The sequence below is a fragment of the Lepisosteus oculatus genome, chromosome 14 (genome assembly GCF_040954835.1).
Source record: "Lepisosteus oculatus isolate fLepOcu1 chromosome 14, fLepOcu1.hap2, whole genome shotgun sequence".
Classification (NCBI taxonomy): domain Eukaryota; kingdom Metazoa; phylum Chordata; class Actinopteri; order Semionotiformes; family Lepisosteidae; genus Lepisosteus; species Lepisosteus oculatus.
The window spans coordinates 31,962,859-31,982,196 of NC_090709.1; the positions used below are offsets into that span (position 1 = coordinate 31,962,859).

The 19,338-nt window shown below is 40.6% G+C and overlaps 4 non-coding genes and 1 pseudogene across 4 annotated transcripts; 4 read left to right on the forward strand and 1 right to left on the reverse strand.

The window, feature by feature from the left end:
• The window catches only part of LOC138242338 (zinc finger protein 850-like), a 1,462,105-nt pseudogene that overhangs the window by 1,392,766 nt on the left and 50,001 nt on the right, over nt 1–19,338 (reverse strand).
• On the forward strand, nt 6,319–6,417 carry trnar-ucu (transfer RNA arginine (anticodon UCU)). The gene is made up of 2 exons: nt 6,319–6,355; nt 6,382–6,417. It is a non-coding gene; the product is annotated as a tRNA-Arg (tRNA).
• On the forward strand, nt 11,982–12,069 carry trnay-gua (transfer RNA tyrosine (anticodon GUA)). The gene is given in 2 exon segments: nt 11,982–12,018; nt 12,034–12,069. It is a non-coding gene; the product is annotated as a tRNA-Tyr (tRNA).
• Nucleotides 15,560–15,641, forward strand: trnal-uag (transfer RNA leucine (anticodon UAG)). Its single transcript has one exon. It is a non-coding gene; the product is annotated as a tRNA-Leu (tRNA).
• On the forward strand, nt 19,092–19,164 carry trnaa-cgc (transfer RNA alanine (anticodon CGC)). Its single transcript has one exon. It is a non-coding gene; the product is annotated as a tRNA-Ala (tRNA).

Sequence of the window (19,338 nt, forward strand, 5' to 3'; positions counted from 1 at the left end):
AGTAGCACATTTTCCTCAGTGCACTCAAACAGTGCTTCTTCCCTAGCCTACCAGCTTCAAGACTTTTTTAAATTGATCAAAGATTCATTGGAAAAGGTTTGTTGATGGGTCAGGTGGGAATCACACCCAGATTCACTGCTTGCAAGGCAGCTATGTTCATCATTATACCCAGGACTGGCGCCAGGGGAATGATCTGTAGGGGGTCTGAAATCCTGAGGGGGGTAGTGATATTTCGGTTTAAATGGAGCCATTGCAACCATCCAAGTGAATTCTCGCAAGCATGCCACTGATTAGTATTTCATGTTAGAAGATAACGACAAGCAATCTGGTATTTAGTGATGAAGAACAGTTCCACGTTCATCAGAACTCACGTGATTATTTTTGCCTGGAGCATCAACCATATGTGTTCATTTTTGCAACAACATCAACGGTAACGAGGTTCTGAATCATTAAGAAATCATTGTAAAACCAACAGAAAGTAGAAACTTCTATAACTACAGTCCTAGTTATATAACGATTGTAAGTATAAGGATAAACTACTGCAAGGCATTGGTCCACCTGAGCAAATAAGGTCATAATAATGTTGACACCCCAAAACATAGACACTATGTAACGTGCTGTTCCTGGACAGATAGCCCTCCTGCACATTAAACAGTCTGATGTAGTAACTGTGAATTCGGGGTTAGTCTAGTTATCTGACCATTGACAATTTATCCAAAACTGAGGGGGGTGGGACTGTTCAGTTGAGGGGGCGATTTTGGCATGCCAGTAACATTTTGACAAAACGTCCAAGAGTTACGAAAACACTTACTTTGTGTATAAAGTACATTGTGTACACACTGTAAGTTCAGAACGCGAGAAATACTGCTCAATATGGGATCCTGTCCAGGAATATCAGGGCTGTAAGGGGGTCAGATCTATAGATGTAGTAAACACATTAGTGGAGACAGTGTGTCTGCCCTCTGTGTGAGAGCCAGACAGGAAAAATAATCTGTGGTCTGGGAAGAAGAGACCCTCGTTGGAAGAGCGGTGCTTCTCACAGGAGAGAATGAAAAAAAATATTTTTCTCCTTGGGGGAATTAAAAGCACTTATGGGGAGTGGTGTGATGGTAGTGCATCTGATACCACATCAAAAGGTTGTGTGTTCAAATCATGTTGAGATCGGATGATGTATGTTCAGGTTCAGCTGGTGCCGAACCCAGGAATTAGACCATGCCGTTTGGTTTTATCTGTACACCACATAGATAATCTAAATGAAATAACAGAGCAGTACAGGACACGCATTCAGGAAATTACACAGCAAGTCATTTTGAACATGACAAGAGAAAAGGCACACTGCACATCCGTGAAACATCACGTCCGACTTTAGAGACAGTTACATCACAGAATGGAAGTTTCAGGCCCCTTTTTCATTACAGGTTCAAACTAACCTGAAAGTTACAGAGTTTTAGGTCACTTTTGTATTTAAATGTGTCTGAAGCCTATAAATATAATTTGCCCTTTTTTAAATTGTGGATGAAATCCAATCCCATGTACCAAGACCTTACAGTATATTCATGTTAATTAAAATGACTAATGCTATTGGACATTAGCTGGTGCTTTTTGTAACGATTTGCTATTTCATGCTGGAAAGAAGGAAACCTGACCAACGTTTGCTTTCAGGTGCGGTTCATTCACATAATGGACTTCTATTTCTGAGTAGCCTGATTTAAAAACACACGAACCCGGTAGAAGTCGAACCTCCAATCTCATGATGCAAAATCAGACGCGTTATCCATGAAACCACTGGCCAATCATGTAACTGAATTGCACCATGGTGAGTTCAGCACTGCAACTAGTAATTACTAGTAATAGTAATAATCCCATCCTAAATTTCTAAGTGAGAAACGTGTTTTCTACATTTTTATCAGTTTTAAAATATCATCTCTTTAATACAGACAAAGGGTTTGTGTTTCACTTTGAAATTCTGATTGATTTAGAATTCAAAGAAAAAGATGCTTTCTTCAACAACGCAGTGCAATTATGACATCTTTCACTCTACTTCTCTCTTGTAGTAAAGCAGACCTTGCAGTGTGAGCATTTACTCTAGTAAATTAGGTCATGTATCATGTTAAATCACTTCTTCAAAACAAAACATTCCTGGTGCACGTTTTCTCCATGAAAAAAATACATTTTTCCCTTACATGATTTCTCTTTTTTTTTCCATCAGAGTACAGAAAGAAGAAAAAAGGGAAAAGCAGTGTCGCAAAAAAACTCCATCGCCCTTGGGAGATGTCAAGCTCATCGGATATGAAAAGTGCCCAATAAAAGCAATTTCTTTTCATTTATCTTAGCGTCAGGGCTGCTATTGTGTGTAGAGGAGGCAACTTGCTCAGCCAGCAGACTCACCGCTTACTGAATACAGGTATGTTTTGAGTGTCATGCTGATCGTCTTATAAATGCAAAAGAAACTTTTAAAGCTGATAAAGTTTTCCATTGTAATTTGCATGTAGCTACAACGTCCCTGGAAGAGAGATTTTATCAGTTGCACGTAATCAGTATTTTTTACTTTTTGTTTAGTACTGGAAATATATTTTTTTTTAATTTTTCTAAAGAAGATCTCAAGAAGTATTGCCAGGACCTACCTTTAGCATTCAATAGCGATATTAATGGATCAGAAATGTAAGGTTAATTGGTGATCTGAGCCAAAATAGTCCTTACACGCCTCCTGGAACAGTGTTCATATTCATAGCAAGTTATATTCTTTTTCAACCCCAAACGTTGCTATTGCATTAAGCTTTGTGTGACCATTAGAGGTTTCGGTAGCTTCTGGAGAGCGCACTTTTCCAAACTGAAACCTATAAGAACATTATTCAAGACGCACCATGTCCCAGAATCATTCATCGGGACTAGGATTAATATCAATGGAAAGTACTTCAAAATAAAAGATTTAACTGAAATATTAAAAGAGTAGGAAAGCATTTAAAGTAGAAAAAAATCAGTTCAGATGATATTTAATTTTTTGAGAAATGGGCACATACATCAGCTCAGTGAGCAGTGCGAGGTGCTCTTCTGGAGATGATGTTAAATTAGTTAAAATCATGTGATAGTTAAAAAAGCTTAATACTTAGTTAAACAGCCAGCACAAATGGTTGCGTTTGTGATTATGTCACTTCTCTACTACAGCAGCGTCGGTAAAAGACCCTCTGAAAGCAGTAAGGCTCTGCACAGCTGAATTCGTTGCTATTTGGAGAAATCCACAAACTCGTGTTTTTCATGTGCTTTAAAAGACAGCCATACTCACCGACAAAATAAAGACACTGCTGCTGATTTTTTCCGAAGCACAGTTGACCTTTCTGAGCCAATTGATGAAGCTCACCCAATGAATACTATAGCAGAAGGTGGAGGAAAGTGCAACTTTGTAACTATCACAACCACAGGAACAACTGCAAGAAGTAGAATCAATTTCCCATCGAATGGTGGTGTTGTCTGAGGTACGCGATGTGAGCGTGTGCAGAGAATCCCACAATCTTTTCAAAACTTGGACAAAGTATTTCTGATGGAGCGCTGTGCGCAAAGATTGAATAAGCTTTGCTCCTGCCAATGATTCTGCGTGAAAAAGCACAGCATTCAAGTTTCACAGACAAATGCACCATGCCTACTGTAGCGGCGAGGCTTATTAATAAGAAAGAATTAAGTGTTCTGAGCCTTCCCAAATGAGGCCCCATTTCTGTGTTCATCTCTGTGGTGCAGCCACAGAGAAACTATTCATGCAGGCTGATTTAAGGTTCCTGATAAGGACAGCTCCCAAAGGGGATGCACTTAGCTAAGCCTGGCTATCATGATCAATGGTCATCCATTGGTGCCTATCTGTCTAGGGAGTGCCAGTTGGACATCTGGACTGCATTCCTAAGTGTCAGGAGTAAGTGACTCATATTTCACCTTGATCAACCAATCAGGGGCTGGTAGGGCCGAGTAACCCACGTGGGACTCTGATGCCCATGGAACTTTCAGCCAATCAACGAGCTGAAGTTCCTCCAGGTAAAAACAGGCAACACAGAGAGCCTGAGAGATTCAGTAAGATTCAGGGAGATTCAGTAAGATTCTGGAGAGGATTCTGTGGACTGTTCTAAAGGGAATTCAAAGGAGAATTCCAGGGCAGGACGGCCCAGGAGCAGAAGGCTCCCAAGGGCAGGACATTCTCGCAGCGTGCCTCCTGACCATCCTGAGACTCAGCTCGGACAACCACGGAACGGCCAGTGTGTCCGAGTGCCAGAACTTTCCTTTGTTCTAAGAGTCTAGAGTGGAGGTTGCCAGAGAGTAACCAGCAGCAGGCCTCGTGAACAGGTCGGAACTGTGGACAGCTGAATCACTATTCAGAACTAGCTCTTCATCAGGAACGAACCGGTCCTCTTCCTGACTTTCTGGGACCCACAGTCATCTTTTCTCCTGTGCACAAACTTTGCTAGTTAAAGCCAACAGTGAGCATCAGCAGTGCACCGTCACAAGCCGCACAGCACAGCCTGGCACCGAGCCAGAGAGCGCGGATTGGACAGCAACAGCCTGCAACTGTTTGTTTGTGCCCGCAGGAGATCTGAATCCCCAGAAATTGGATGAGTATTCAACTTCACTGCATTACAGCTCGAGAATTCCATTGTTATCCAAACCAGTTGATATCAATTTAATTCCTAAGAGTTATGTACTTGTTTTGAGTATCTAATGTAGAAGTTGTAACCAAGTTCACTTTACGAAACGGTCTTAATGAATGATATACTGAACGTATGTCCTCTTGATATGTGTAACACTTTGTAACTGATTGAATATATATCTTTTGTATTCTGATAACCCTCTCGATAAGATCTGTTAGGTTTACATGCATATTCTATGTATTAATAAATGTATCCTCGTGTATTAGCACCTGTGTGTGTGCGTTGTTTGAGTTATGTCGCATGGTTGGACTCTAAAGCCATCAAAAGAATCAACTTTGTGATTTACTGCTACAATAAATAATTGTCTCAGTAAATGCCCAAACCCTACAGAACTGGTGCCTTCAGAGAGCCACTACAGTTACATATTTGGCGTCCCTGAACGGCCAGTTTTTCTTACACTACAGAACCAATTTTAAAAACAATTGCGGCACACTACGATTCACACTGACTCAAAAGTGATCACGGCAGATGTTGTTCCCTGCATAATGCTGAAGGGACCAAAGAGCATTGCTGTTGGGAACACAAAATGAGGTTTTTTTATGCCTTGATGTTAAGCTGACAAAGACTATCTTGAAACACCTAGTTCAGTCTCTCGACAGACTGCCAAGCAAAGCTTTTACCCATTGACGTCGCAATAGAAGGAAGGTCTTAACCCACCAACACTTAGCAGTGGCAAGATTCAAACCTAACCCAGCGAAGAAAATGGAGCACAAACCCAGCACTTAGACCACCCAGCCACACTCCTTACACCTTACTCTCTTGAGAACGTCGGGTGGGTTCAGCTCTTGTTGTGCGACGCGTGGAAATGACTGCATCTTCATTTTCCGAGATGTTTCCTATCACATCTTTGTCAGCTCTGAATAAAGTGCTTCTTTGGAGCAGGCTTCAGACCTTTTATTTTATTTATAAAGGAGGGCCATTCAGAAACATGTAATTCCTGTTTTAGAAATGCTTTGGGCGGTGTGTTTTATATAATGCACAAACAGTATTCTGATTGTATACTGTAGACCTGTGTAGCAATCATACTGGACGTGACTGGGATTCTGAAATGTTTCTTGAAAAGGTATTCAGGGCTGCTTGAATCTATAATAAAAAAGTGACCCGAAACTTCCAACCTTCCAATCACTGATGTCGCTCTCCCTAAACCTGTACGGGATGTTTTGCTGATGTGCAGTGTGCCTTTACTCCTGTATTAAAAACGACCTCTGTTGTTGGGCGGAGTTGAAGGAGAACTTACTGCACAGAAAAAGTACGTAACGATAAAATATTTCTGCGCGTGAAACACATCAATCGTTCAGCATTTCTAAAATGTTTAATTGAATTGACAAAGAAATCCTCTCCTTAAACTTCGAAAAGGATTATCTGTTGAGCCAGCAGGCGTAACACTGCAGTTGCCCGTTTCTCACAGGTGGTTGAAGTTGTGGATAACATTTAGCAGGTTTGGCACCATGGCTTAGCTGGTTAAGACGCCTCACTAAAAACCAGGAGACCCTGGGTGTGAATCCCAGCGGTATCTATTCGTAGACAACAGGCCACTCATTGTCAATATTTATGGAGCTTAATTTAAAGACAACGGGAGAAGCATGAGTTACAGCTTTCTGTAGCTGTTTTATATAGCGATGCATCGGTTGGCTCTGTGGCGCAATGGAGAGCGCATTGGACTTCTAGGCTTTGACTTTGATAGAATGAAGTCATTCAAAGGTTGTGGGTTCGAGTCCCACCAGAGTCATGTATCATTCTGATTCAACCTTTCAAAATCCTCTAGGGATCAGTGTTGATCAAGTCAAATAAAGGACTTCTTAAGAGTCCACAGTTGAAAATGAACCAGCAGCCACAAGAAAGAAATTAGCACTGGACTGTGATCACATTACTCCTGTCCTGGACTCCTTGCACTGGCTTCCTGTCAACTTCAAAATCCTCATGCTCACCTATAAGGCTCTCCATGGCTTGACACCACAGTACCTGTCTGGGTTATCGCCCTACTCCCCACCTCACAACCTTCGCTCTTCTAATTCTGGTCTCCTATCTGTCCCCCAGTCCATCTACACTCTATGGGTGACAGGGCCTTCTCCTGTTTTGTACCAAAGCTCTAGATCTTTATTCCCAAGGATATCAGAGAGTCACCTTCTCTAAACGCCTTCAAATCCAGACTCAAAACCCTCTTCTTTAGAAGAGCCTTTAATGAACTATTCTTTACCCCTCCGTTCCTACTGTATTTAATACCACCACCTATTGTCTCCTCTAACTGTGTATTCTCATCCTGCTTATCTTGTGTATTTTTTAACTTTATTGGTTTCATTCTGTAAAGCACTTTGAAAAGCCACCTTTAAAGGCACTATATAATGTATAGATTATTATTATTAATAATAATAATGAACAGCGCATTTAACACTGAGCACATGCGGTCCTTCTTTGCAAAGGATTGCAAAAGCTGGGAATTAGCCTTTCACTCGTGTTGTTGAAGACCGTATCCTGGCTTTGTTGCAGGAAATGTCTGGATGCCATCACCGGATCAAGGAGAGGATCAGGGTTTTGGGAAGTCTTTTTGATGCCTGACACTGTGTGTTTCCTGGTTGTAACGGGTGTCATTCTGGACCTAAACAACAGAGAACACCGTTGAAATAGCTGAACTGCCTAGCGGACACTTTGTCGCCTTCTTCTGACCTGTATTTAATGCGATTCTCTGAAAACTTGGCACGTTATATCTGTGCTACCTTTATGGAGGGCACACTCATAAGAATCATAGATTCGATCACAAGCATCTAAAAATGAGCCTGAGAAAATGACATCACGCTATGAGGCTGAATGGCACAAATTCTCCTGTTACTTCTGCAGCAAATGTGTGTTTTTTGCTTCTTATTTGGCAGCAGTGGGATTCCAACTCACACCCCCAAAGAGACTAGAGCTTTAATCTAGCTCTAAATTAAAAACTAGGTGACTTGTAATGGCTGGTAGGAGAGGAAAGGTATAAATGCTTCTTTTTTGGACAAAGTCTTTATCTTTTTTTTCACCAGTTGTTTTGATCAAATTATTGTAACGCAGTGCCATATTAAGGTATAATATGTACATGAACGTCATGTCTGAGTCGATGATGGCAGCTGAGTATCGCTGGAGGACAGTTCATCATGAGTGGGTAAGCCTGCATAATGAGGGAGAAGAGATCGGCCTCTCTGATGCAGTGTCCAGTGACACTAACCTTCTGTCCTACTGTTCTCTGCTAATGTAGATGGTGAATGTTTATTTAGGTGAATGTAAGGTTTCATTCTTGTAAAATATTTCCGAGCACTTTTTTTGTTGCTGAAAATTAATCCTGAGCATTTGAATGAATTCCGATATTGTCACCTAATTCCATACATTGTTTCATCAAACTAGAACATTTAGAGGAGGTCAATTGCATTTATGAATTGCATAGTGATAGTATTTCTTTCCATTTAAATACTTCAGTCAAAAATGTAGAGAAGGTGCTCCTGTTTTCACCATTATAAGAACTGTGATGCACCAGTAATATTTACTCTCATAAAAGTATTGTAATTGTATTGTTCTGTTCTGTAACAATCTTGAGTGACACAAACCTTCTGTTTTACTGCACTACACTTCTCCAGAGGCCAGTTCAGCACACAAGGATCCTCAGTCAAACAAACACTGCAATCGCTTGATAAACGCTATTTCTCATCCTTTCTCTTAGTGTCGGTGCTACTATTGTATGCAAAGGAGGCGACTTGACAATGAAGAGAGTCTTCATGAAGGTGTGTGTCGGCAAGCTCTCCACTGTCAATTGACTGGGCTTGTGAAGAAATCAATCTCATTCAACAACCATACAAATTGCACAGCTTAAGGCACATGAAGCGAAATCTGTGAGCTGATTGACACAAAACAATGTCACTTCACATTATCTGCAAAGTTGTTTTGCTTGTCTGACCACCTCTTCCTACTTTACAGTGAGCACATATATTTCAGTTCCTTTCTCCCATGTGGAGATGTATCCACTGCCAAAACTGCTGTCTGATTATTTAAATTATCTGTAAAACTGTTACATGACTTCATCTAATTGTAAATTTATAAGACGGTCTGTGAGACATTTGTGAGAGTAGCTGAATCCCAGGGCTGGTATGGAATCACACACAGGCGGGTCTTCTGTGTGATCTGAGTCCCACTGCTCAGAGCTACAGACTGGTCAAATGGTCACTATTGTAGACACGACCATCGGACCATAGGCTACAAATAATCAATATACCGATCATAGTGTCACTACTGTTGTTTATTACATAAATACTGTATATAAATAATAAGATAATTCCACACTCATAAAACATTTATAAACATTTTGGGAGGCTGACATACAGTAAAGAAAGTAATACTGAAGAGTTTGGAAGTCCTGGAAAGCGTTAATAGATCCTTCTTGCTTTCGACCTGGAACAGAGCCCACAACTGCCAGATCAGTGACCCCTGAGCCCAGTTCACAGAGAGGAGAACCAGGAGCTCTTCTATGTCTCTAAGAGGGCTGGGAGGAAAGATAAAAGGGGGAAATGTGACATGAGTCCAGGCTGTTCTGTCTGATATTGTTCATGTAGCAGCACTGATTGTCTGAATATCTTCTGGTTCTGGATTGTGAGGATAGAGAGCAGTACGGAGTTGAGATCCTGTCTGAGTGTGAGTCTGAGCTGTGAATCTCACTGAGAAGAGAATAATGATTTTTTATTCTGCCTGAGAATTTTCCTGAGAATTTTTTTCTTTTCCAAGTGGTGTTACATCCCCTTCAGATACTCTACACAGACTGCCAGAGAGAAGAGGATAGAGAGATGGACAGATAAGAGCACACACAGCAAGAGACACCGACGTCTTGATTTACTTTGAAGCAAGTGTTAATTTCTTTTCTGGAACAAGTTGTTTCTGAACTTCAAGAAATTCATACAACTTCTGAAAGATAAAATACAAATCTTGCTTCTCAGGACAGAAGAAATGCTTCCAAAAAATGCCAGTGATTTTTTCTCCTTTTAACGAAAAGTGGAGAAAAACAACAGCAGTGCAACTCCGTCGGCTTGATTTAGCTTAATACAAGTATTCACTTCCTTTTCTGTAGATTACAGCCTGCGAAAGATGAAATGAACTTCTTGGTTACTCTTAGTCAGTGCAGAAGAAATACTGCCAGCTGGCAGGAAAATGACAGTATTTTATTTTCTTTAACTACAAACATGTGAGTTGTGAAAAGCAACGGGAATGTGTCCCTGTGCAGCTGTTAAACAAAGGGCTGGTGGGTCAAACGTACTCAGGGACGTGCTTCAGATTGTGATGATGTAAACAAAATCTCCGCTAAAAATTGAAGGGATTTCTTCGCAAACCCTCTTGAATGTGGCAGGAAATCTTTGTGTTTTACTCGTGTGCAACTACAACAAGTAAACAAATAAGTACCTAAGTCAATGTCCAAGAAAACCATCTTCACGTGTGGAATTTTTCTTTAACTGGCTGTTGGGAGAATTCATTTATACACCCGTTGTATCCTTAGCAAAAATATTTTAAAATTAGAACACAGATTTGTTGGAGAACTTGACAATCCTTGACAATCATTATTAAATGAGCATTATACAAATGTGCGTTGATATTTTTAATATGTACCTTAATTGTAATATATATATACATAATTGCTTTGATATGGATGTTCATTTGAAGGAATTGAGGAAACTATGAAGGATCGCAGAACAACCAAAGATACATTTGGGCATCTGCTATTGGTAAAGATGAAAGAGTACCTTAAGTGTGAAGCTTTCATACACACGAGAGAAAAAAACAGTTTTAATGCACTTCATTAAACTGATGGTATGCTTATCAATCGTGCATAAAGTGTACATAGCAGAGGATGGTTTCGATCCATCGACCTCTGGGTTATGGGCCCAGCACGCTTCCGCTGCGCCACTCTGCTGACAGCTGCTATAATGTGATTCAACACAACTGCTCTATCTTTGCTTTCTAAAAGTGCGCCCGAGATGAAAAGTCTAAACGGTAAACGCAGACGTCACTTTGAGCACTTGGTCTTTTATAGCACAAATCATCACCCGCTGCTCTACATGGGCGTGTCTTCAATATCGTTGAGAACCAAACCTTCTGCTTTCCGAGGCAACTGATTCTTTCGTCGTTAATTCCCAAATCTTCAATGAGAATCAGTGAAACGAAAATCAAACACATGTACACACTCGCGTCCTAACCTGAAAGAAAAATCTACACCCACTTTATAATACTGAAAATGATTCAGGAAGTACAGCAAAGTTCTAAAACCAGCGAATGCATCTGCATACAGTACATAAAATGTCAATTTTTCAAAAGTAAAATCTTCAGCTTTGAAAGATTACCATCCATATATTTTCGTTTTTCTCTTTTTTTACATAACACGCTTTCGAGAAACAAACTGTCTTTTAATTAAGGTTTCATTAGAAAATGTGTATCTTGGTTTGCCAAGTTAAAATCGGCACATCCCAGTGGGCAAAAGATGTAGAATATACGACTATTGAACGCATACCAGACGTGTAACTGTGCTCCGTAACTGGTCTAGAATGAAATTGATTATATGTTTATTATACATAAATGGTTGTAGTTCTATTATACGGATAAATTTAGAAGACTACTATACATATATAGTTAAAGGTCTATTATACATCAAAGAAAGATTTTTATAGGTGTAGAAACTAGTAAATAAAGCCAATGATTTATTTTAGAAATTTATTCTTAAAATATACAACTATTCACACCTGAAAAATATGTAGTTCAAATTATACATTATATACAATATTGTAATCAACAAATGTCTAACCATCATAAAAAACACAACTAGTAAACTTCAGTTACAAATTCTAGTAACATGGCAATATATATATATAGTAATGACAAACACAAACTAATTACATGAACACGCTAATATTTAACTCAAAACCACATTTCGAAACTTCTTTATTTCCACGAAAATATTATTAATGTTGCACAAACGCTACTTTCTAATAAAGACAGAAAGAAACTATTTGTTTTGTGTCTCATGGTGATCCTCCTCTCGATACTAATGAAATGTTTAATATGATCCCTCGAGAAAAAAAAGGAGTCAATTTCCGCCTGGAATGATTGATGCCCCATCAAACATTTTGTAATATCCCTGGAAGTTTATACAGTAGAATCCTGGTTCGTGGCTTAAATTCAAGGTAAACAAGACTAAGGAAACGAGTTGGAAACTTGATGTCGAAGTGGGATTTAAATCACCCGGAACATTTCACTACATTGGGCAGTATGTGCTAGGGAGCATTGCTTGACATCCCTTCGATAGCTCAGTTGGTAGAGCGGAGGACTGTAGTGGAGTCAGTAGGGAATCCTTAGGTCGCTGGTTCGATTCCGGCTCGAAGGAAGGTGCTTTTTGTGTACTTTAATCAAAGAGTTAAAAAAGCGAATCTGTTTCATTCAGACATTTATCAAAAGTTCAATAAACGACGAAGTAGAGGTTCCTGTTCCGAATTCAGCCCACGTCTGATTGTCTTGTTTTGGCCAAGATCCGATCTTTGAATTAAGGGACTACTCTGTCTGCTTTGTAATTCAAAAATACATACAAATGTCAAGTTTTTTGTAGATATAAAGGTGTTCTCTGTTTTCAAAGGATAGGTACTTAATTGGCAGAATGATTTGGTATTGATTTTGTATCGTTGTATTACGAAGTTTGTGCTTTCTGTGTTTTTATCGTATTGTGAACTTATTTTTTAAACAAATGCTTACAAAGGCAAACAGGGCACACATCTGTTTATACCAGTGGTGAATTGTACATTTGTACAAGCTACTGTGCACTTCTGGGAGTATAACAGGTTCGATATAAAGTGGCAAAAATATAAAAGGGGAATATACCCCAGACTGCGTATAAGCTCTCGTTGTGACTGTTGTTTTATTTTTAGATAAAAATGGCGTACTGTGCACGAAATGTTGCAGAAACACAATTTGATATTTTAATAATTATTATTTTAATAATTTGATCAAATTGAGGCCCAGGATCCAAATCTTCAGTTCTGATTTTTTTAAGTGATATCTTTCCTTCCTGTCGTGGAAGTCACACGATGTGAGCAATTGTTTTTTTTACGTTGCGATCCAAAGATCCTCAGGCGCACTGTAACCAAACCAGGATGGATTCTGCTCGGAGCCGGACTGAGCTCATTCTCACTCCCTGTGCTAAAAACAGAATTAGCTCTTCCCCGAACATCGTCTACAGCTGCTGGATGGTGCTCTGCGTCTTACTGCTCCGGCAATTACTTTGACGAAAGACAGATCACTTGTGCGCTTTTAACCTTCTCGCAGCTGCAGCTATAGCCCTGAAAAAAGCATTAGCTTTATCAGTTTTTACATTAATCTATTTTGAATCAAAGTTTGATATTTTTTTTATTGCATTTTACATTACAATTATAATAATAATAATTATTATTATTATTACGCACACTTATATAGCGCTGTTCTGGATACTCCACTCAATGCGCTTTACAGGTAATGGGGACTCCCCTCCACCACCACCATTCTCCTGAATGATCACAGAGAGTCAGGACCTCGGTTTTACGTCTCAGCCGAAGGACGGCACCTGTTTACAGTTTAGTGTCCCCTTCATTGTACTGGGGTATTAGGACCCGCATGGACCGCAGGGTGTGCGTCAAGCGACAGAAACCAGACGTGTGTCGGGCTCGGCTGCGAGCAGGACAATGACATCACAGGGACAAAGTAGAGGAAATCAAAAGGGTTCTATAAAAGACCTGTGTAAGCTGTTGGTTTGCAGTCTGGACTCTAAATCCTCCGATCCGATTTTAAATCTCTCTAATACCTGAGCTGCGGCTTCTTCCGAGTATTTATTCGTATACTTATTATGTGTAAGTGTATAGATGAAACCTTTCATATATTGTTCAGTTTAAATCAAAATGCTTTACTAATACAAGAGAGAAGTATAGTATGAAGGATGTGACAAATCTATGATTTCTTGGAACAAAACGGTTTTTATTTGCATTCGAAATGAAGCGGAATTTTAGCGGGACACACAAACCCTTTGTCCTTTTTAGAGTTTTTAGAGTGAACAGACATAAATGTAGAAAACGTGTTTTTTAGCACTACAATAGCAGGGTCAGTGGCATAATGAATAACGCGTCAGGCCTCGCGTCAGAAAATTATAAGTTGGACTGCCGTCTGGCTTGTTGCGTTTATACCACTTACGTTGTTTTATATAAATGAACTCCACCTGAAAGCTATAGAAAACACTTTGGGTAAGTTGTCTGCAACCTCATGCGAATTTCGACAACTTACCCAAAACACTGTACTGTCTGGAGATCAGCTCCAGCTCTGAACTCAATTGCAATGAAAAACCATGCGTAACAAAACTGGAGAACAGCTGAACTTGTGTTCAGTTCGGTGATGAGGGATCAGAACTGTCCTTGTTGTAATTAGCACGAACTGCACAGGCTCTGAATCAGACCATGTCAATTAGTCTGATCAATGTAGGACACGTTAATGTAGAATTATTAAAAGGTTTATTAGTTAGTTAGTTCAGGTTTACCCACCTGAACTAATGTAGAATTATTACTTGGTCTGTCTCTTGTTTGTATATAAATGAATGTCTCTGACAACTTAATGTTAGTTTTACGATGTAGGTCAGGCGTTGACATATGCACGAGTATACTAAATGTCTCACTCCTGATTCAACTCATGTTCTATAGGAGATTGGCGATTCCTCCTGTTTCTCATACAACCATATCAGAACAGACGCCCGTTTCACCCAGCTCTGATTCAAGATCGACTTGCATCTTTATCCCTTTTTTGTTCGTGATCATTATTTTCTTTAGTTATGATCAATATTGAACTTTTTCTAAGTGAAATGACAATAATCAAACATGCAGGCAGATTTTTGAAAAGTATTCGGAATTGACAGGGTGCCCCTTTGGAACAATCGTCAGAAATTGTGAGAAAATGAAAGTTATGTAAGCTCTCACACAAAGCATTGAAGATTGGAATCTGAGTGTAAAAAAGTTACCCGTCTCCCAATGATAGGCAGGGATACACACCATGACTCGAATAGACTCAGCGAACTTTAACACCTATGATATTACGAGTGCTTTGCACGTGTCGAATTTCAAGAAGGAACTACTACAACAGTTGTGGACATAATTCAATACCACCGGCAAAGTCCAATGCCGGCAACATCTGAGAAAATAATGTTCACTCATGGAATTTGGTCTTTGAATGGCTGGCGGGAAAATTCATTTATACTCCTGTTGCACCCTCAGCTGAAACATGTTAAAATAACAACGCAGATTTGTTGCAGAACCTGACAAGAATTATTGGGTTAGCACTGTATGTATTCTTGTATATTTACTTTAATTTTAATATAAATGTAAACATGCATGCTGTATAAGCTATTGTAATTTTAAAATATGTTAGCTGAGGATGCGAAGGGGGCTATTATACCTTGTGAAACACACAAGGAACTGTAAAAAAGGCTGTTATTTGAATAAAATTGGCGATCACAAGAAAACCACAATTTATGTGGTATTATCATCAATATCCTTCAAAATCTACGTTCAAATGAAGGATTTGAAGAAACTATGAAAAAAGCAACAGTAATAGCAGAGGATTTTGATTTTTGCTCTTCAAGTCAGCAGATCACCGTAGAGTTACACCCCTACAAACAGCACAAAGGATGAATCCCACCACCTTCATTATTGCTGTGTTTGTGCCAGTGAAAGTAGCGTTTGTGTTATTGAAAGCATCTCGGAAGATGAAGGTGCAGTCACTTCCACATGTCATGATATCATTAGATCTGACGACAAGAGCTGAAGCCCCCCCTAGTCCAAGCCAGCAATGTGAAGATGGGTATGGAGGAAGGTAGCGTGGCTGAGTGGTCTAAGGTACTGGATTTAGGCTCCAGTCTCTCTGGGGGCGTGGGTTTGAATCCCACTGCTGCCAAATATTAATGTTTTAAGACCTGCAATACAATCAGTAAAAGCGCTTTTTGTTAGGCTGCGGGAGGTGTTTAGAGATAGACTTTCTAAAAGACAGGCTTAACATCAAGGCAGAAAAAATATTTTTTCTCAATAGAAATTCTCTTTGGCACGTTCAGCTTTATGTAGGGAACAACGTCTGCCGAGATCACTTTTAAGGCAGTGCACATGATAGTGTACCGGCAAGTACATTTAATATTGGCTGTGGTGGTGAGCTGCTTTTGTCTGTGAAACTTTTAATTCTTCACGCCGAATCGTTGGCAGGGGTAAAGCTTATTAAATCTTTGAACATAGCGCTCCATCAGAAATACTTTGTTCGTGATCAAAAGAGATCAGAGGATTAACTTCATGGATTCACATAGCATACCTTACAGGAAAGATTTAAAAGGGGAATTGATTGTGCTTCCTGATGTTGTTCCTGTCGTTTCTTTGGATACAAAGGTGAATGTTCTTTGACGTTCTGCTAGAGTATCCACTGGGTGGGCTTTATCAATCAGCTCGGAGAGGTCATCAGTGCTCTGTCTCTGGAAAATAATCAGCACTGTCGTTTTTCCCTGTCCTGTCTTTTAAAACATATAAGATCACGAGTTTACAGATTTCTCCAAATAACAACTATACATTTTAACCCAGCGGTTAGCATTCCTTCAATCCAATAGTTTTACTCCGGGTAAAAAGCAGCGAAATATATAGAGAGATTATATTCAAATATTTAAACGTTCTTATTGGATTACCTGTATGGAGATATCGCTCAGAATTCCTAATATGATTTTGAGTTCAGTTTTGCTTTACTACTTTCAGAGTCTTTTATTGACCTTGCTGAAGCAGAGAAGTGACATAATCACAAATGCGACTTACCTGTGCTGCTGTTTTTGGTTAATAATGATTATTGCAAGGAAAAAAAACAGCTCCTTGCATTAAGAGCAAGAGCAACCAACACGCTCGCTTGTTGAGTTGGGTTTTTTTTCCGTGGTGCTCTTCCTCAGATGTAAAGTTATTTGGCGAGCAAGGACCTCTGAGAAGGAGCCTGAATCCATCAAGAACTCAGAAATTCTAATATCGCACTACTGTCTTGTGTACAGAGATCTGCTTCTTCCTTTTTGAGTGTTTTGGTGTTTAAGAGCACGCTTCCTACCTCGAATGTTAGTTTCAGGAGATGTGCTACCGGATAAATGATTGTCTTGAAAAGGTTTGGGGATGCACTGGCCGGGATTAAAACCCGGCTCAATTATTTGGAAGTCACCTGTACTACCAACACACTTCTAAGAAGCACCCGCACATTTTCGCAATCCTCTCTCTCACCTACAAAGTTATGAAGACACAGACGACCAATGAAAACTAATTTGATTCACCCAAGGCTTCACTCTTCTGTTGTGATGTTGTTTTAATTAGTGTTAGCTGTGATGAGGTATTGTTTCTGTCTCTTAAAGTTTAAGAGTCTGCTCCTTTCTTCCTGGTATAGAAAAAAACATGTTCCATCTTTGTTTACAAACACCACTGTAAATTATTTGTCCATCTCTAAAGCCTGTGTGTATTGACAAGGCAATTCAAAAGCACATATTAAATAAGAACACGATCCTTCTTGTTACCATTCCCGTGGTTGGAGCGTTGTTTCGCCCTTTAACGTTCTTCTACAATATTTACAGACAGGGCTTTATCACTGGAGTTGTGTGCATCGGTCCATGAACATCAACTGTACTGCTGTTTTTCTATGCGTAATTTAATCGCAAGCACTTAAAAGATGCAAAAAGATTTCAAGGAAAACATAATTGAAAGACAGTCGAGTAAGGAGGTAGAAAAACGCTCTCCCCCGTTGAAGAATCAACCACCGTCGCCCATGTGACTGGATATAAAAATAAATTATTCATTTCAATTATTCTTGAAGGGTGGATTGTGGTCAGTGAACATATGCACATCTTTAAGTCAGTTCCACCATCTGTGCCATAGGGGATGTAGTTCAATGGTTTTCATGTATGAAGTTCCGAGTTCAATCCCTGGCATCACCAGATGTCTTACATTATTGTGCTCACATCGCAATCTTCTGTTGAGTGAGAACTCTTTGCTCGTGTTCATAGAGAGACAGGTTTACACAATTAAACTCAGTCACACACGAAGTGCTACAGTGTTGCTCTGCTGTTTTAAATGTACCTCCAAAGCATTTTGTTCTGTTAACTACCAAATGATTTGAACTAATTTTACATCATATTCAGGAAATCCAGAGAAGGTCATCAGACTTTTAGTGGCTGTTGAAGAAAACACCTGTTGAATCTCACCAGGGATTTCTTGAGAGATCATTCAGCAAGCGAGTTAACAGGGGTTAACGTAGAGAGTGGCGGAGGTGGGATGTCAGGGCTTGACGTCACTGCTTTATGCAAAGAATGGAGGGGTGGTCGTCAGGGCTATATGACTGTGCTTCACGCAGAGAGTGGTGGGGGTGTGATGTCAGGGCCATACGACAGTGCTTTACACAGAGAGTGGCGGAGGTGGGATGTCAGGGCCTGACAACACAGCTTAACGCAGAGAGTGGATGGGTGGGTGTCAGGGCCATATGACACTTCTTTACGTAGAGAATGGCGGGGGTGGGATGTCAGGGCTTGACGACACTGCTTTATTCAAAGAGTGGAGGGGTGGGTGTCAGGGCTATATGACAGTGCTTTCCACAGAGAGTGGTGGGGGTGGGATGTCAGGGCCATATGACACTGCTTTACACAGAGAATGGAGGAGGTGGGATGTCAGGGCCTGAAAACACAGCTTAACGCAGAGAGTGGAGGGGTGGTGTCAGGGCCATACGACACTTCTTTACACAGAGAGTGGTGGGGGTGGGATGTCAGGGCCATATGACACTGCTTTATACAGAGAGTGGCGGGGGTGGGATGTCAGGGCCTGAAGATACTGCTTTACGCAGAGAGTGGCGGAGGTGGGATGTCAGGGCCTGACAACACAGCTTAACGCAGAGAGTGGAGGGGTGGGCGTCAGGGCCATACGACACTTCTTTATGCAGAGAGTGGTGGGGGTGGGATGTCATGGTTATACGACAGTGCTTTCCATTGAGAGTGGTGGGGGTGGGATGTTATGGCCATAAGACACTGCTTTATGCAGAGAGTTGAGGGATTGATGTCAGGGCCATACGACAGTGCTCCACTCAGGCCTCTGCTTGAATTTGTACTCCTCCTCTCTCCCTACCTCTACCTCTATGATATTTGCACTTTCTGGAGAGGCGATTTTCTCCACTTCAGTAGCCCGATTGCGTGGAGAGGGCTGTAGAATGTGGCGCCGCCTTTCCTGCTCCGTCCATGACAGGCGTGCTGGTCTCTGGAGAGAGAGCACGGTCCATCAGCGCACTCCAATAAAGGCACTGGAAGCAGCTGAAACGCATTGGCGAAGCTCAGCACTGGGCCGCTGGGCACATCTTACCACTGTTTCCGTAGTGTAGTGGTTATCATGTTCGCCTCGCATGCGAAAGGCCCTCGGTTCGAAACCGGGTGGAAACAGACTGGCTTCTTTTGTCGCATACAAATGGGTTGTACAACTTTTAACTAGCAAATGGAAGAGGGCTGAAGTAAGAGACAAGATGTAAATAGGGTTAACTTAAGTCAGTTCTGCCTGAAAATTAGACTTCTAAGCAACAGGGGTTTATGGCAGGAAAGGGGGTTAACTGATAAGGA